Raw genomic sequence first — 20,328 nt, 5'->3', positions numbered from 1 at the left:
ATTTGTCCTCAACACTATCATCACAAACCCTTTGCGGAAGCCAAGCTGGATTGAGTTTGGAATTAGCTAACCTCCCCTTCAATGCTTCAAAAGGAGATTTTTGCATGATAGCATTGGGAACAGTGCGATGTGCCCACCAAGTCTCCCTCAACACACTACTGAAAGAAACTTTAGATTGCAAAGCCCTCTGCGCACAACTTTTGACAACTCTATTCATACGCTCAGTAAGACCATTCGCCTGAGGTGAATAAAGAGCTGTCTTTTGGTGAACAATTCCAAGATCCTTAAGAAAACAGTCCATTTAATTGGAGGTAAATTGCACCCCATTGTCAGTAAGTACATACTTAGGCACCCCTTCTGACACAAATACATCCTTGAGAAACTCAATAATAGCTCTAGAATTCACCATACCCATGCATTTTGAAATCACCCATTTCGAAGTGTAATCCACTAGCAATACCACAAACCTCTCATGTGAGGGCATGAGCTCAAAAGGACCCGCTATATCTAGCCCTACCTTTGTCCAAACCGCAAAAGGAACTTCTACAGGAGAAAGAGGAGCATGACTAGTGGTGTGTGATTTGTCATTGGCAGCACACAAATGGCAATCTTTCACAACAGCTTCCACCATCCGATCCATACTAGGCCACCAGTATCTCTCTCTGATGCGAGCCTTGGTGAGATTCCTCCCCAGATGCCCTTCATGAGCCAGATTGACAACTTTCTCACGCAAATCACTAGGAGGAACTAGTCTGTCACCTCTCAACAAGTTACCTTGACAGAATGACAAGTCATTTCTAACCGTCCAATAAGGTTTCATTTCACTATCCAGTTGATCATACCTAGGCCACCCTACTCTGATGATATCTCTCAAAGATTGAAAAACAACGTCATTATCAACACATCTTGACCATTCATCCTTAGACAAAGAAGATTCCAGTACCCAGTTTATGCATTCTAGATTACCAGAAAAACAATTCCCTTCAATCGGCAACCTTGATAAACAGTCTGCGGGCCTGTTGTTCTGACCAGCAATATACTGTACCCTAAAGTTAAATTCCTGTAGGCCTTCACTCCATCTCTTCAACCTGGGCGTCATATGATCACTTTGGTGACAAGAGAATATCTGAACAAGAGGCCGATGATCCGATCTTACCAGAAACGGAATGCCCCATAAAAATAACTTAATATGGTATATAGACCAATATACAGCCAATGCCTCTCTTTCAATGCATGAATAATTCAATTCTGCGTCTCTCAAAGCCCTTGAAGCAAAAGCCACCACAACTTCCTCCCCGTTCACAATTTGAGAAAGTACAGCGCCAAGACCTTTAAGGCTGGCATCAGTAGTGACAATGGTTTTCTGTTTTGAATCAAAGTGACCCAGAGTGGGCATTTTGCCAATTTCATTCTTTATCAAACAAAATGCCTCTTCACAATCACTTGACCAAGTGAACCGTGCACCCTTTTTTAGAAGAGATCTTATAGGCTCAGTAATACTAGCGAAACCTTTGACAAATTTGGAATAAAATTCTGCCATGCCCAAGAAAGACTTAACCTGATCTTTATCCCCAGGAGCTGGTGCTTTAACAATACTTTCAGCCAATTCTAACTTAGGTTGTATCCCTTTCCCAGAGATTACATGTCCTAGATAAGTAACTGAGTCCAAGCCAATTTTGCATTTCTCTTTCTTGACTGTGAGACCCTTATCAGATAGTCTTTTCAACACTGACCTTAAGACAGCATCATGTTCCTTGGCATTCACTCCATACATCAAGATGTCATCCTGGAAGAACATAACATTATGTAAATCCCCTAGAACCATTTTCATCACCCTTTGAAAGCAAGCAGCAGCCGAGGCTAACCCAAAGGGCATTCTCAAGAACCAATAAGCACCAAGAGGTGTAACAAAAGATGTTAAGTGTCTAGATTCTCGATGTAAAACAATTTGGTGGTACGCAGAAGAGAGATCAAGAACACTGAACATGTTCGCTCCTTTCAAAATACTAATAGACTCAGATATATTCGGTAAAGGTTGTCGATCAACCCAAATACATTCATTCAACCCACGCAAATCCACACACATTCTTACCGCCTTTCCACCATCCTTGGGTACCAAAACTATAGGACTCAACCACTCTGAAGACTCAATTTCTTCAATTACTCCCAATTTCAAAAGCTTCTCAATCTCCAATCTCAAGGGTTCCACCATCATATAAGGAACTTTTCGAACTTTATGCACACACGGTTTAGCAGATTTTTTGAGAACAATCTTGTGTTCAAATCCTTTTAAACAACCCAATGTATCTGAGAACACTTTAGGAAATTCAGAGAAAATATCATTGGAATCAGAAACAATGTTAACTCCTTGAGAAAGAAAAGATGAAATCAAATCTTCTATGAAAACCACTTGATCATGTGGATTTTTAGCACAGGGATTAAGGATTATACCAAAATCATGTTGATGTTTCCAGCCAAGAAGATTGTCTCCTCTCACAGCTACGTAAACTTTCCCGGTGATTTCTTTCCCTCTGAAAGAAATCTTAGCCACTGTATACCCCAATATGTCTATTTTTGAGCGATTATAACTCAAAGGAGCAATATCTGGAGGTAATAGTTGAACATTTTCTAGACCAACAACCTCATCCCAAATTTTGTTACCTATCAAGGTATAGGGAGATCCTGAATCTGCCATAAGCTTGAACATATATTTGTCAATTCCTATATCACAAAAAGGCATAATAATCTTTTCAGAATCTACATCCTCTCCAATATCTTTTACATTTGAAATAACTACAGTGCGTACAACATCAGATAAATTTTCATTAGATTCTTTCTTTTTGTTGGATTTACAAACACGAGCATAGTGACCCTTACCCCCACAGTTGTTACAAATACTATCTCTTGCAAAACAGTTTGGATAATTAGAAGTGTGAGAAAAACTACCACATCTGAAGCAACCTTTGATTAGAGAATGAACGTTGTTGTCGAACATCACGTTCTTTGGATAATGAAGTCTCTTTATTAAATAAGGAACGATTCTCTTGAGAAGTCTTTTGAGATGACATATTCTTTTGGGGCAGTTTTCTTACGTTAACTGAAACTTTAGCAATAGAATCTGGTGAATCTTCAAAAAATTCATCTTCTTCTAATCTGTGCACTACATCTTGGTTTGTTTTTTTAGCCTCAACAATAGTGTGACTTGTTTCCTCTTTGTTTTTCCTTATCTCTTTGACCCACGTAGAGGTATTCTCCATGCCTTCTACAATATCCATAGCCTCTTTTAAAGAAGGGTTCTTTGATAACAACTTCTCTTGGACTCTTGCACTGTTTGTACATCTCACAAGCTGATCTCTTACCAGTGATTCAGCTAAATCCCCAAAATCACAAGTGCGAGCAAGAGTCTTTAGAACAGCTACAAATGTACCAACACGTTCAACAGGACCTTGAACACGAGTGAAAAATCTGTGGCGTTCTAAGGTAACATTAATTCTAGGACCAAAATAACTCTCTAGCATGGACATAGACATCTCAAAAATGTCAGAAGGTTCACCGTCAGTACTACCTACAGGTATAGTGTCCATGCTATCATAGGTGTGTCTACCCTCAACTCCTAAATTATGTAATAAAATCGCCTGTTTTCTGGCAGCTGAAAACTTTTCTCCACCAATTGCTACCAAATAGGAATCAAAAAGATTCCGCCACCTTTTCCAAGGGAGAATAGGTTCTCCCTCTTCAGAGAGAAATGGTGGAGGCTGTGACATACTGGAAGCAGTAGTCATGTTGTCAGAAGTGAAAACAATCAACTGAAGTGGAAAGAAAAAACAAAAAATTTAAATAAAAGGCCCCTTCTTCTTTTCCTTTATAATTCACAATAGATTATTTTTTTTTTATGTGCTGTCATGCACATCGACGTCGTGAATATGGTATCTAAAGATACACTGCTGTGTGTATCAGCGTTGTTAGTCAAAATGCGCTGCCGTGCACATCGGCGTTACTATGGTATCAGACGATAGACTGCTGTGTGCATCAGCGTTAAGTTAATCAAAGTGTGCTGCCGTGCGCATCAGCGTTACCATGGTGATTGTATTGTATTGCCAAACACCTAAAAGAAATCAAGATGGCCGCTGTTTGCGTCTTGGCGTGATGACGCTGTGCGTGACGTGCGTCAAGGTCAAAGTTCCTCCTTAGTCATCGCGTAGGAAGGCGAATGTTAGGAGAAGAGCAAACGCGCAACAATGCCACACACACGATGGCTTGGGTTACACGCGGTGCTCTGCTCACGCGACTGCACACGCGGCCTGGACTACACGCGGTGCTCCGCTCGAGAGGATTTAAAGAAAAACAAAACACAACGGCAATCTTTGAACAGATGAGCCCATATACTACCTGTTTTCCGAAAAATAGCGCGATGACAGCGGAAGGTTAGTGCTTCCCAATGTAAAGCAGTTTAAGGTCAGCCCAATTTCATATATTCCATCTTTAGGGCAATCCAAGGAATGAAAGTTACACAGTATCCAGAGTCCAATGTGTAACTTAGGGTCTTGAGTGTAATATTAAAAACATAAATCCAAGTCTGTCCAAGCCAAGTCCAAATCGATTATCCAGTGTCCAATGTGGAATCTAGTACTCAGTATCCAGTGTCCAATGTGCAATTCAGTGCCCAGCATTCAGTGACCAAAATCGAAGTTTGTCCAAATCCAAGTCCAAATCCAAATTCCAATAGTAGGGGAGTTGATGGTTGTAGGTGCTTGTCCCCAATCAAGCCTTGACCCTCGCCGCCAGTGATAAAAGCTCTTGAATCAAGTTTAGTAGGAAGAGCTGGTTTATTAACACAACCATCAACAGCAGGCTTCAGTAACTGACACAGTCTTAGGAATGTAAACACTCCATCAATGATGTAGGACAGGCAGTGTTCTATTAAAGAGACAGTGACCATAGCATGCGCTCTACAAATTCCCTGATTGATTGATTGATTGATTGATGTACTCCCCTGACCAAGAGAAGGACAATCTCCTCGAGCGGTTGGATTTTGACGAACTTGTTCCACAATCTGAGGTCCATGATATGCCTCCATTTTCCAGTTCTTTTCTTTATGAGAACAAAGTGGGACTAGAATTCCAAGTTGCAATGACTGTGCGCCACTATCTCGATTGCCTGCTTTTCGAGAAGGAGTTTTAATTCCCTTTTGAGAAGCACCAGATGGCGGTGAGCTGTCTTTCTTGGGGTATAATCTAGAGGTTGTTGAATTCTAGGGTGTGACCATGATTGAAAACATCTAACACCCATCTGTCGGACGAAATGGAGTTCCATTGCAGAAAGAATTTGGAGCAGTCTTGAGCCGAATGAAGTGGGATTGGGGTTGCAGGTGCCTGATGAGTCTCATTGTCTTCTGCCTGTGTCAAGAGAGTTACCTCCCGAAGCGGGACGTCTTTGAGCTGGAGGCCTGGAGTAAGTTGATGCAGGGATCTGCCAAAAGGACTGAGCGGAGTACTGAGGACGGAAACCTTGCTGGTAATAAGGTTGAAAACGCTGTTGAGGCTGGGTCAGAGCTGTAAACTGCCCTCTTCCTCTTCCCTGAAAGGAAGAGAACCTTCTCTGTTCTAAATTGGCTACAGATTTTTCCATATCCGTGTTGGATTTGATAGCCTGGAGTGTTTCATCAACATGTTTACCGAACAGATTCTCTCCATCAAATGGCATGGCCAGCACCTTCGCTTGGACTTCTAGGCTTGGACTTTCAGCCAGCCACCCCTGTGCAATACTGCGACACCCACCATCTGCCTAAAGGTGGTGGAGGCAATGTCCACAGCCACATCAATGGCTTCCGATGAAGCTCTCTCACCTTCTGAAAGGATCTCCTTTTTCTTTTCTTCCGGCAGGAATTCCAAAAAAGACGCAATGTCTGACCCCATCTGCCTATCATACCTTCCAAGGATAGCATTTGCATTGGAGGCTCTGATGGCTGTAGCAGCCAGAGTGGAGAATCTCTTACCAATATTGTCCAACCTATGCTCCTCTTTGTCTGGCGGGGTGGAACATGGAGAAGCAGGGTTTTTTGCTCTTCTCTGAGCAGTTGCATTATTACTGAATCAGGCTTCAGATGGCCAATGAGACATGTCGGAGAGTCTTCTGGCTCCCGGTACTTCTTCTCCAGCTTTGAAATGGATGCTGGCACAGGCGCTGGATTCTTCATTAGCTTGATACCTTCCTGCCACATGAAGTCGATAATAGGGATTGCCCTAACCGAACGCCGAGTGGAAGCCTTAAAATCATACAAGAAGCATTCCGCTTGCTTGAAGGGCATAGGAAGGTTGAAACGTTTTGATGCTCTATCAAGCAGATCATGGAAGCCGCCGATATCTGCAGGGGGAGAGTCAACCACTGGCAGCCTGGGAGAAGGCAGTGTATGCCCTGCGTAATCCAGCCACTCGCCATGGACATCAGTGTCCACTTGTATTTCTCCCTCTTCCAGATGATGGTCTTCACTGTCCGATGCCCTAGTTCAGATCTGCAGAAAAGGTAGGGACTTGTGTTTCGGTGGTGCCAGTGAGGGTTCCTGCACTGGAGGTGAAACTGGTTTTTGGACCACATTGGCTTCAGGGAATCGGGGAACAGTCCAGCCCAAACCACCAGACCAGGTCCTCCCAGAACCAGAAACTTGCATCCTGGGACCAGTTTTGGGGTAACACCTCTCATCAGTCAGGCTAGATCGAATCTAGTGGCACAGTGAGCAAGGGACCTAGGTCTGGGCATTCCCATGGCCACTTAGGGCAAACAAAGCAAACACAAGTAGATGATGGACGGATCGCTAAAACATTTGAACCATTCACCCCAGTCAAGAGGTTTAATCCATTGTTTGTTTGCTTACTTGCCACCCCAGTTTGGGCCCAGCCAGAAAATACTGCATGCCTAACAATGGTGTGAGGGTGCCTGCGGGATTGACACATTGCTGCACAAAGCAGCCCTGGGAGGCATGTCCCTCTTTCGATTTGTGCTGCAGAAAGAGGAAGTAACAAGGCAAAATAAAGATATTTCTCCTCGTTACAAAATTCGAAATCATGCTACAAACTTCCGTTCTTGCATGCCAGCTCTTACTATAATGGTATCCCTGCTGCAATGCTTCCAAGGGTCTCCCAGATGTACTGCACAGCTGTGCTTTCACAGTACACAGCTCTGTCCGGTATTATAATTTATAATTGTCAAAAATGTTGAGGCGCTGGCAAGTTAAAAGTCAAGTACAAGACCCAAAAGCCTCTAAGTTGCTATGAAAGAACTTTCATAACAAATTTCAACTCAGTCAGGAACTCACCATTTACGACTCTCTACAGCTGGAAAATCAGTATTTTTGCATCGGGACTGTACATCAAGACTATTGAAAATACAAATATCTGCTCTTCCACAGTTATATTTCTAATCTCATTCATTAAGCTTCTAGCCTGATTCACAGCTAACTCAACTAGCTCTAGAGCCTGATTACAAGTAGCTAAATAAATAGTGATCCCTACAAAAACAGCCAAGTGCACAACGATTGCAGTAGCAAGTGGTTGGATCTTGATTGCATCTAGTATGTAGATCACACTTTTAGTTACATTTTAACAGGTCAAAGCTGCTGCAGTTCAGCATGGAGAAAAAGGCCTGGTGTTTATTAAGTATGGGCGAATTTTGCGAATTTTGCGAATTCGCTGTACGAAAGCATACTAGCGGTTCGCAAACTTTGCGAACTTTTGGGAGATGCCCGAATTTTTTATTTTTGCAGGCTCGCAAGATTTTTTTCACCGCAACTTCGAATTTTTGCGACTTCGGGAAAGCGAGCTGTTCAAATCTCCCGCAGGATGTGAGCTGCGCGTCCCATCGACATATTTGCTATTGTTTACTCTCGCAATGCATGATCGCGGGCCCTTATGACGTATTCGCGTTCTCAAAGTCTTGCGCGATCACGCAGCCAGACCCAAAATGGCGCAGCACACGCAAACCAGAAGGAAAACAACTCGGCGAACTCAGAATCACGGTAAGTCAATGCCACGGGCGCGAGATTGTATTTTTGAAGCGCGACCAAGCAACTCGCAAATTGCGGATTTTTGGGCAATTTTGCGCGATTCGTGGACCACGAAATTGTCAAAAATCCGCAAATTCCGCGAGCGGAACGAATTTTCCACCCATGCTTAGTTAGGGGTGGGCAGAATTTGCGTAATCACGTTATGCAAATCTCTGCGAAACGGTAAAAAATCTCCGCGAACACACAGAAATTCCGCAAACACACGGAAATGTTTGTTCGCGATGCTCTTTTACTGTTCGCAATCACTGTTTGCATGCTTGGGGGAAATATCTCGTGAACACCCATTTGAGAACGCGAACAAGCAAAGAATTTCGCGAATTTGCGGAATGCTGAATTTTGGGCAATTTTGCATTCTCTGCGAGCGGAACGGAAATTACCGCCCAGGCCTAATTTCTACACTTTATCATTTGTTTCCTTTATTTATCAGTAAAGCTACATTTGTGTGAAAATGTAGGGGACATTTCAATGAAAATGTGCTGTCTGTAATGGACAGTGTTTACCACACCATGCTTTAGTAATATATTTGTGACAGTGTGCTTCAAACTGCACCACTGAGTACATACCACAATCCCTTCCTGCTCTCCCACTGGATGGGCATGGCTCACTTCCTATGCTTATTCCTTGTGCGATACTTGAATTGTTCACAATCCTCATCACTTCAGAGTCAAACACTGATGGCGGCTCCCAAGCTCTGGAAATAAAGCAGCACCACTGCGAGCGATATGCGGGCAGAGGCGTTTGGGGTTAGGCGGCCCATGGGTGTTGAGGATACAACATCACCCCCACTAAGAATGCTTGACCTACTTCAGCTCAACTTTTTTAGCCTGCTCTAATTTATTCGGTTTAAACTGCTTTAAAAAAATCTCCATGTTCCCCAATGTTTTAAAAAAGTGTTTTAGAAAACGTACCCTATAACAAAAACAATACCTGCTCATTTAGCAGACTTAGTAGAAAATGGGTCCTGGCATGAAATGACCAATAACATTCAGCATCCTGGCCAGTAGAGCAGTCTTGGCACAAGAGATGTTTGTGCAGTTAGAACAGTGATGCGCACAGTACGGCCCCGGCATAGGATGACTCCAGATGAATGAGGAACCAGAAGGCCAAGGGTCCCTGTGATTCAAAGCATCTCTAGATGGAGAGCAGAGCTGGCATGTAGAGGAGGGCTTGTTCATCAGATGGTATGGGACATAGAGGGCCACAGGAACCGGAGACTGCCGGGCACATGTAGAGTGTTTAGTACATCAGATGGTGTGGCACATAGAATGTCCCATGCCCTGGTAACTTCCTGGCACCTAGAGCAGGGTTAGTTCATCTGATAGGATAGGACCACATATTCCCCAGGCACCAAAGACCACCTAGGCTGCACAGAGCTGGGTTAGTTCATCAGATGGTTTGGCACATAGAGCACCACATGCACCAGAGACTGCCTGGCACAGAGAGCAACTTTGGTCCCGGAACTAGCAAATCTGGCAGGAGCCCTGCTGATGAACAGAGCAGCAGCCAAAGCCTGTGAAGCAGAAGAGCATGGAACCAAACCATCAACATCGACCCAGGCCATTTCTAAAGCCCTACGCGATACCCCTAGCACAGTGCATCACTGTATTCTTCATGAAAGCAAATGCATTTTCTCCTTTCAACACTTGTTTTCTGGTTTGTGTTTCAGGGAGATTGGCTGATCCTTCAAAGAGCACAACCTGTGGCGACCAATCTGGAGACCTGTACTGCATCTCTCCTTCCAGCTGGTGGGCTTGTAAGTATTTTCTGAAATAAGATAAGGAACAGACTGAGGTGAACACTGTGGAACCATGTTTCTTGCATGACCTATCCCAGTAACATTGCTGATAATACATTCTTTACATCACCTTTGGTGCATTGCTTTCCAATTGTTTACTTTTTGTCTCTCTCCATGGGATGTACTGTCATTGAATTTTGGTATTAGTTTAAATCAGACCCTTAGTACTCTTTCTGCCTTCATCATAGGAGGCGTGTTTTAATTGTTGCTACTGAAAACTACAGTACTACTTTAGATGAAAAAACAGTACTTGGAAAATTAACATCCATATAACTTCATAAATGGCTTTGTTGGAATTGTTCTTTCTCTGTTCTCCATTTGTGATATATATTGTGTTTACATAGCTGTCTGTACCAAATACCTTGGTTTGTTCAATATCTATCCTTAGAATGTTTTCCAGGATTCTAGTGTTTGTCGCCTTGTTTCACTTGGCAGCAAATCTGGAAAATGTCTCAAATAAAATAAGTTTTTTCTTTATTCTCACTTGCTTGGAAACTATCCAATGCACTGCTCATTAGATTATTGTACCCTTTTTACCAGTGGCGGCTAGCAGAGGCAGTGGGTGGCGGCTTGCAGAGGGAGTGCTGCGGGCGGTGCGATGGGGGCGGGGAATTGGGTGGGGGGTAGTGGATTCAGACACACAACGGCAGGTTGAAATATATAAAACTATTTTCCTTGAGCTCGCTGCATTGCCTAAATGCATTTTTACATTTTATTCCGTCTTCACCAACATTCCCAGAAGTAAACTTGGAAAATGGAATAAAAGTGCACTTTTCGGATTGTCATGTTACTTTTCTTAAAGGCTCTTAATCCACCTGTACAGAGTTATTCACAGAGGATATTTCTGAAAAGGACAAATAGAAGCCTCCTTTGCACTTTTTCTCTATTTAGAATATATTTTCTCCATGGAAAAGGGTCTTCTGACTTCAGCATGGGGATACTCCATCCCCCTTCCCATCCAGGAACAGATTTACGTATGTCCTTTGCTGGGTAAATCTGCATCCATTTCTAGAGTGGAAAGAGTGCAGGGAGCCCCTGGGAATGCTCACTTTCCACACCTTGACTGGGATCTGCTACTGTGGATTTCTCTGCACTCATGGAAGATGAATACACACTAGTGAATCTAGTTACGCCTACTGTGAATCCCTTTGTGAATTCCTGCTGGCCAAAAATAACTTTGTGAATTTGGGTCTGTAATTTTCTCAAGATTCGGAAATAAATATGTATACCTATTGTATTTAGCAAATCTATCTAGAAAGACAAAACAAGCATTGGCAATCCCAATTGGTCTCGGAATATTAATGAGTTTACTGGTGTAGTTGCTATTATAAATATGTTGATATACTGTGTTTAGTATTCGCTGTTAACTTTACTATCAAGATAAGCAACGAAAATGTCAATATATTGTTTCTGTAATTTTTAATAAACAAGTATACTGCATTAGCAATTTATTTATTTTTAAATCTGTTTTTATTTTTTTCAACAACTTCGGCAATAAAGTCAGGTTGAATAATATCATATAATACATTGAGTATATATAACCACCATAGCAATGCACTTTTAACACCTGGACAAATTTGGTTGATTGCGGCCAACACATCGGACCATCTTGTAAAACCTTTCCCCATATTTACATTAATCCTCATCTTCAGAACTGTCATCTTCCCACTCTGGTGGCGGCTCACAAATATCCCCCTGATATTTGTTCCATGGTCCGCATATTTTGCTCCATCTCCGGGGGCATCTCCGATTCATGAATACTGTTTTTTTCGGCCAGCATAGCCATGTCCATGTCCTTACACCAATTCGCCAGTGATGGTCCCTCCACTGCTTCCCATTTCTGCGCTATATTGCGCTTACCCAACATTAAGCCCATAGTGGCCCACGTTTGCGTAGGGCGCGTTAGATCATTGGTTTCCCACACATTTAGCAGACATCTGCGTGGTTCTGGGACCAGTGATATCCCCACCATCTGTGACACTGTTCTCAAGATCTTTTTTCAATAGTCGGCTATCTTGGGACAGTCCCACAATGTGTGAAAGAAGGAACCCTCCTCCCCCCACCTTCTCAGACAATATGGATCCTGTGCTCTCTCCATTGTATATAGATTGTACCTGGTATGATATGTGCGTTGTAGTATTTTGAGCTGTACCAGCCTAAGCCGTGAGGGTATGCCCACCTCTTTGGGGGAGGATAATGCCTCCTGCCACTCTGTATCGTCCAACTCCCCCACGTCCGTTACCCATTTCTCTCGGAGGGCGACTGTCGGGCCGGTAGATTATTAATCAGTTTACGATATGTGAAGGATGTGGTTCGCTTTTGCATGTATTCTGTGAGAAGCCTGTCCTCTAACGGAGAGGCCTCAGGTACGTCAGTGTCCGGTGTTAGCACAGTTATAGTGCGTGTCTAATCTGTGTATAACGAAAAGCTTCAAAAGGTGCAAGTTCATATTGCTGCCTGAGTTGTGCAAACGGGATTACTGTCCCTTTGTCCCATAGGTCGCCCACCGTAGAGATGCTTATGTTGTCCCATTGGTCAAAGCCCTTGCTATTTCTCAGGTGCCCTAGTCGTTTAGTATCCCAAAGCGGGGTGAGCCGTGTAATGACTCCCTTCCATCCCAACCGTGTCTGCGCTGTGTGCCATATCATGACTGTGTGTTGTGTGGGACCAATTAGCTTTAAAGTCTGGCCTTTGTTGTAGAAAGCCGCCAGTACATTCCCCGGACCCAGCTGGAACCTGTCTGCCTGATATGCTGGATCACCCTGGGAGGCGTGTATCCATTGATTAATAACTTTGAGATGCGCTAACCAATAATACAATTGGATATTAGGGAGCGCCATTCCTCCATCGTACCACCCCCTGTGTAGCTTCGCCTGTGCAATTCGTGCTGGCTTATTGCCCCATAGCAGCGTGGACACCTGAGCCGCTATTTTCTTAAAATATTTCAGAGGCACTGGAAGTGGCGTGTTCTCAAGGACAAATAAAAATCAAGGCAAGGCCATCATTTTAAACAATGCCGCCTTCCCCAGCAATGTTAAGGGGAGCGATTCCCAATGTGTAACGTCTCTCTTCAAATGCACCAGTGGAGGCGCCAAATTTTTGGGAAAAAAGTCCGTAGGGATAGGTGTGACATGAATGCCAAGATATTTAAACGAGTCCTGCGCAACAAGAAGTGGGCAATCTACTGGAAGACGTGGTGCGGGGCCACGGAATACATACATAATGGATTTGGATCAGTTAATGGTGTAACCTGATACCATTCCGAAACTACACAAATCTTAAGGAGGACTTGCAGGGAGTGGTCAGGATAGGTCAAGTACACCAAAATGTTGTATGCGTAGAGGGAGATACGGTCTTCCTGTAGTGTAGTTCCTATATTCCCAATAGGCTCTGCGCATTGGAATAATATAAACAGCAGTGTAGACGTAGGACTGAGGTCGACTAGGTCTCTACTGACTATATTAGACTTAATTAGTTTTGCCAGCTAGCTCAGAGGTCACTAGAAACTTTCTTGAATGTTCAGGAAAGAGTTAACTCTCCTGATTTAGACAAGAAGGGATTAGTTTCTGACAACTGCATAAACATGACAACTTTGCTCTCTCAGAATAAAGAGTGTATCTCTAGAGTCGTGTGAAAACAATAGACGGTTATTTCACTCAGTCAATCGTGCATACTTAGTTTCACCAGAGTGCAGAGAAATAGAGAGACGGGCGTTTTCAATAAAAGGTGTTATTTATTGAGCAGTCTTCTTTCTCATGCAAGAGAAATGAATTGCCACAATTGCAATACTTATCATGAAGTAAAGTGCGTACAGTAAAAGGAGTATTATGAAATAATACTGTAAAAGCATTGATATGGTTTCTTAGCCATATGATACTTTAAAATGGATAAAATATATACATACATAAAAACATTGACTAACATACTCAACTGGTGCTTCTAAGATACGCCTACCCCGGTGTACCTGACCTAAGCCTAATACGTGGGAAGGAGTAAATAAGTTGCAGTTTAAGTTAAGTTGGTTTTTTGCCAAGGAATCTGAATCAAGAATTCTCTTAAGGGTTTAGTCAGCTCCGTACCTTGGTAATAGAATGAAGGAGGTCTATTATCAGTGCGTCAAAAGGGGAGTGGCGGCATCCTTCGGCTCTCGCATCAGCTGGGCTTCCGGGCAAGTAGATAGCCGCTCTGCTCCAAACCACTGTGTGTTTGCTTAAGGCAACGTTGGTATATTTATACCTGAAAGGTGCCGGCTTTGACATAAGGTTGGACATAAGACGTCACTAAGAACTAACAATTCTTTCTGGACTCTAGGAGTTCTTGCGCAAATCAAAACAAGAGCAGGGGGATTTCCCGGGCTGCTGGAGGCTTGGTTTGTTTAAAGAACGCGTTGTACTTTCTAGGACTCTAGGGGAGTAGCCTTGCCGTATTTGGACTGCATGGGCTATTACTAAATATGGATATGATTCTTATGCCTTTATAAGGATATTATTTATTATAACCATACAAGGGCATAAATCGGGAATATCTAATTAGGGTCCGAGATAGAAACACAACACCCACTCCACGTATTAATGTCCATCATTACTAAAAACGAAGCAATATTAAACATATAACGATGCATGTGTGTTTTCCCACCCACCCCAAAATACATGATTCGCATTTGAAATGGTATATGGTAAATACACGAAAATGAGTATTGGTACTGTACGCTTATTAAGCAGTGTTATCATTCAGTTAAATGCATATATATATCAGCTAAATGAATTGCGAAAATTACACATGAAATGGCTCTGAATACAGAAAAGAAGGTCGAGACCATTCCATCACATATTTACAAATGCTGTACATGTGCTAGAGGCTGAGGTAAAATATTGTCTAAAATAGAAGCTCTGTTCTCTAAGAATAGTTCTAGTTTAAGCAGACTATCTTGTGCCAGAAAAAGGGTAAATATTTTGGAAGTGAAAAAAAAATAATTTCGCTTTCAGGGGAAAAATAGTTCCAAATGTTTTCAGTAGCTTTTGTTTATCGAAACTGAAGGCCGAATTCAGAGTTCAGGGAACGCTGTGTGCTTGTTGTTTTTTAAAAATTATTCTCGTTGTTCAGGGGAGAACATCATATCAGACAGGCTTGCAAAAAATTGGTCTACAACTTCAGGTGAAAGTTCGACCAAGTTCGAAAATGCCGAAACAGTGCATATGTGAGAATCATTGCCATCATCGATGTTGGGATCAGCAATGCTCACACAAGGTTGTACCTGTGTGGTACTGCTTTCATCTCGTACTCCACCGCCACCTACTCGTAGTGGTGAAGTCTCAACGAATGCCGTCATCAGAATAAGTAGCCGCTGGGGACAATACGTTGCATGAGTCGTTACCGGACCTAGCAAGGTATCTATATCCATTGGTACTGCTGATGGTAGTGTAAGACAGACGTCCAACACGCATTCTTCTCCGCATAGCAGACATCGAAGCACAGGTAAAATGCAATCTTGCCAGATTGGTCTGAATGAAGAAACCAGGTTGCACTTAGATCTATTAGCCGGGCTAATCTGAGGACTTTAGTGATTCTGTCCCGGTAGTGTATAGCTACGATGGATCGTTTCTTGCCATATCGGAGCAGAAGGATCAAAAATAAAATTCCTGCTACGAGTCCCAAAAGTAGAGGCAGACCGCCAAATAACGAATGGACAAAATTCAGGAAAATGCCCAGAACTGTTTCAAAGGGTGCTAACAGTCCCGAAAAAACTGTCTTAAATACATGTGCGATGCCACTGGTATCAGACATGTTTAAGATTTGACTTAACATTTCTACCAAATGGACAGGGCAATTTGTTGATAATAGGGAATGTATCTCTCCGCTGTCCTTGCAACTTGCAGATCATACGTCTCTTTGGACGAGGTTAAAGGCACAGTTGTCTGTAAAAGAATGGAAATCATTCTGCTTAATGCAGCCTCCAGGTCTGGATTGCTGTGTGGATACAATACTTGCATACAGCAAATGACCCTGGAAGTGACGGTTACGAGATAGGGTCTTCCTGGCACCATGCCACAACAGCTGTGGTCACTTATTAGAACATAACTGCCGTTGGAAAGCTGTCTGAAAAATGGCTCTATCTGTTTTGCAGGAGTGCCATGCTGGTGACATGAAAGGTTATTTGAAGACCCTTCGCAGGCTCCATGCAAGTTAATACCTTGACACAGAAGTGTACCACTTAGTGATTTTTTACAATTGCTACCACTAAGGAATACTTCCTTTTTTCCTTCACTATAACATTTGTGTGTGTAAGGTAAATCCCAGGTTGATTTGATGTATCCTTTACCCAACCTTTCATACTGGCCTGCTGGTATATATTTTTGGCAATATTTAAACTGGAAAGTTGTTATCGGAATTGGAATTGTTCCGTGTATTATCCATTCAATGACAGGTCTTTCTGACATTGTCAGGGGTAATCCCTCAAGTTTTTCAATTCTCAGAATCGTATAGTCTGCTCCTTTTTGTGCAAAACTGATTTGTTTATCAGTAAGGTTAAAGATAGAGAATAATGACGTTGTGTTGATTAAACGCCATGGCACGTAGCCTGAACGCAGATTTTGCAACGTCCAGCCAAGCTGTACAATAGAACGCAATTGGGACTGTCCATGTTGTAACATTAGTAAGTCCTGCTCTATTATATCAATAGCAGATGATACAATGCTGTCCAGTGAATAAATTCTGGACGACAGAGTCATTAACCCATTGTCCACTACAGAAAGTGATTTTTCCAAATTAATACGATCAATTTCTTGTGTTTTTTCAGCTGTTACAATTTGTGTTTCTTTCCAAGCTTTGTTGTATGCAGCGTATATACCGGCCGCTATGAAACATTTTTGACGCTGTTTGGGAGGTCCCAGTATAAAATCTCGCAAGTCAGCACCGTCTTTAAGTAAAGTCAAGTGTTGCTTAATTTCAGCCAGTGTGGATTTCTGTAGCCATTTAAGGCATAGTTTCCCTACACTGTATGTTGTAACTATCTCTGGATGTTGTCTCTGGGAGTATCTAGGGTCTGGCCTGTTCTGTTTGAACCCCTGTGTTTTGTTCAGGAATCTATCTTGACAGTTATTTGTGTCTGTGGGCCAGATCAACCATTTTTCCCAATCAGGATGTGTTCTGATTTGGTATAAATTATGGGATACGTCTATCTCCACATCTGTAGTGCTATTACTATCAGGTATGGGCTTTGGAATAGACGGTTTATTTAAGTCTTTTATCTTAGCTAGGCCAAGACAAGTAGTTTGTTGAATTGTGTCCATTCAGAAATATTATTTGTTCTGGGATCATGCAGGCCCTAAATAATGCTTCTAGACCTTGCACTTGCCATTCTTTTGAACCCCAGATGGTTTTTGTTTCAATATTGTTTTTCCAAAATTCAAAACCAAATGTAGACATCTTGTCATAAAATCTTTCAGAATAAATCAGTTTAGTATTTGTCAACATTGTTTTCATTCCTGTTCTATTTAACATTTTGAAATAAAACGTTTCTGGATCACTGTTGTTAAACCCTGAGAAGTATTGGAATTTCTCAAAAAATGTTTTCGAGCTGCCTTTTGGCGGAGTTGGACAATGTTCCCATTGGTTATAAGTAAAAACATTTCTAGGCTGAGCAGTTTTATGCAAATAGTGATCACCAAAATGATTATAACAATATAACTCTTCATAATTTGATGAACCCTGTAAATAATCATGTTCTGTAAATTTTGCTGACATTACTAAATCTGACATCATAGTATTAATGTTTTCAAAGTCCCAATCATCAGAGAAAGTACTTGGTGTCACAAAGTCACTTAAGGAAACCTTAAACAGGTGTAGATATTTCAAGAGCTCAATCGAGCCATAGATTTCATAATCCGTTCTGTCCCATGCTACCCCACCGGGTATTGGATTGGCTGTGATGTTCACTGATGACAGTTCTCTTTTCTCGATGTGAGAGGATGTGTGAGGCTTTAGGACCAAGTTGATGTTCTGACTTGCTGTGTCCATTGTACTATATTGTCCATGAATAAATCTACCCAAGCATAAAACCATGATGAGCCAAAGCAGGAGGAAAAGTACACCTAACACAATCCAAAATTCAATCCATGGTGAAATCAGATATGTTTCTTTTAGTTGGTGAAAAAGTTCAGTCACTTTGTCTTTGAAAGTTTTTGTTGCTGGCGTTTCTTCATGCTCGCTTGGATCTTCAGAAAAGTCATCGAAATTGATGAAGTAGCCAGATGCAGTTCTGTCAATTGTTGGAATTGCTTCCGGATTTTCATTTGCTTTTGGATCTTTCTTTGTTTCATTAGCATAGTCTGAGGCTACATCGTTGTAGACAGGTGTTTCTTGACGAACTGTTGCAATTTGGGTTTCAAGAGGCACACGTTCCATGGTTTTGTTACATAGTCCTTTTTTATTCACTGCAGGTTTATCAAATGTGATTAGTCTTTCAGTTTGAACCTCTTGGATTGTAGCAAAATTTGGTCTTCTGCTATTTCTTGGGAGTCCACTGGGCCTACTACTTATTATTGGCCACATGATTGTGGTTTTACCAGGTCGATGGATACACTCGGTTCTTCTTTTTCCAGCAAGGGGCGGTAGTACTACTGATCTTGTTCCGCTGACAGCTAAGACAGGTACTGCTTTTCTGTAAGAAGGCCCAAATTCCTTCTTCACCGCGATCTTTTCTCTGACCAACTCCCCAATCTTTGGAATCCAGACAGGTCTTGCTGGGACAGGTGGTTTTTCTTCAGTGGCTGTTGGCTTTAACTTTATATTACTCAGACTTCTTCTTGTTTCATTTAAGTCCTGTAAAACAGCCAAACGGTCTTTGATATCAAAGGCTTTTTCTTCTACCACTGAAGTGTGACAATCTAATTCCTAAATGTGCATTTTAGTACCGAACAATAGTTCGTAGGAAGTGAGACCTTTTAGAGAATTTCTTGGCAGATTGTTAAGACTACGTTGGACACTTGTTAAATGTTTGACCCACCCATCACCCGAACCTAATACCCTCGCCGTTATAGATTGCTTTATGTCCCGTTTTTTTCTTTCCACTACCGCATTTCCCTCAGGATGGAATGGAGAAGAGTACCGCAATGCAATGCCCATGCTGGCCATGGCCTCCTTGTAAGCCCGAGAGCTAAACGCAGGACCCTGGTCAGAATGTAGCATGCCAATTGTGTATGTGCCGATAAAGACTCGCAAATCTTTTATAACAGTTCTGGCGTCAGCCGAGCGCCTGAGCCACATCCAAATGAATCTCGTGCAGGAATCCACTGCGACCATGATGTATTTATAGTTGCCATCCCTTTGTAAGGGACCGCAGTGGTCCAGGTAAACACACGCTAATGGTTTATCTGAGATTAGAAGGGGCGTCTGTGCTGGTCGTTTCACTGTTGATACTTTCATTCTTTGGCATATTTCACAGTCTAGAACATAGTTCCTAGTTTGTTTTCTCATGCGCGGCCACCAATATCTCTGTTTTAATAATGGTATTTTGGCAGAAACACCAGCGTGTGCAGAAGCGAGCCCTTCGTGTGCCGCTGAAATTAGACCTAACCTGTGTTCCATGTTTGGAATTGCTCTATCCCCCACTCCAGGGATTCGAGCAAAAGGAACATTATTCGCATCAGTCATGTATGAGTACTTTACTGGAAAGCCTTTCGGGAGTGTTTTTCTATCATCTTTTACTGAAGCACTGACAGCTTGCATTATATCGTTGTCTATTTTTGTTTTTGACCGGGTGATAGCAGCTACGGAAGCCGTTTGCACAGCTGCCTTCGCGGCTTCATCAGCCAATGAATTCCCCACAACGTGAACGCCATCACGTTGATGACTCAGTGTATGTATCACGTGAGTCTTTTGTAGTTCTTTTTGTAAAAGAACTACTTGTTCCCAAAGCGTTTTATGCTTGATTGTGCCACCTTTTGCCTCTTTGAAGCCGTTTTGAACCCAGTTCTGCAAGTATTCATTATAAGACTGAACGCAGTAATATGAATTGCACACTATTAGTGTGGGGAATTCGCAATCGGTATTTTCAAGCGCCATCTTAAATGTTAGTAGTTCAGCTTGCTGAGCTGTACAATCTCCTAGAGATTGGGTTTTAGTGACCAGTGGTCTAAATTTTCCTTCGTGCCAACGACCTTTAACAATCACGCACGCAGCACTGTAAGCTTGTTTACTCCCAACTGTGGGTTGTGCTGATCCGTCTGTATATATTATACAACCGTAATGTTCTAGAGGCAGGATTTCGGTCGGCAGAGGACATTCATATTCATATTGGAGAAATTCTTGTGTTTTTAAATTAGGATCAAATTCATATACTACGTCTGTTGCAGCAAGAGAATTAACCAATTGTATCCATCTCGGATGTAGAGCTTTAGCATTTGGAATGCTAGCTTTTGTTACTGCTTCTAGGGCAGGTACTGGTGTAACGATTCTTATTCGTTTACCTCGTGCT

At 42.3% G+C, this 20,328-nt stretch overlaps 1 pseudogene across 1 annotated transcript in view; it reads left to right on the top strand.

Annotated features, from left to right (window-relative positions):
* Nucleotides 1–20,328, top strand: part of LOC144764023 (protein LEG1 homolog) — a 158,236-nt pseudogene that overhangs the window by 7,222 nt on the left and 130,686 nt on the right. The window contains exon 2 of the transcript XR_013596297.1: nucleotides 9,726–9,812. The product of XR_013596297.1 is annotated as a protein LEG1 homolog (transcript). The remainder of the gene's footprint in view (nucleotides 1–9,725; nucleotides 9,813–20,328) is intronic.

This window comes from Lissotriton helveticus, chromosome 6 (assembly GCF_964261635.1).
Source record: "Lissotriton helveticus chromosome 6, aLisHel1.1, whole genome shotgun sequence".
Taxonomy (NCBI): Eukaryota; Metazoa; Chordata; class Amphibia; order Caudata; family Salamandridae; genus Lissotriton; species Lissotriton helveticus.
This window is presented reverse-complemented; position numbering and strand designations above follow the sequence as displayed.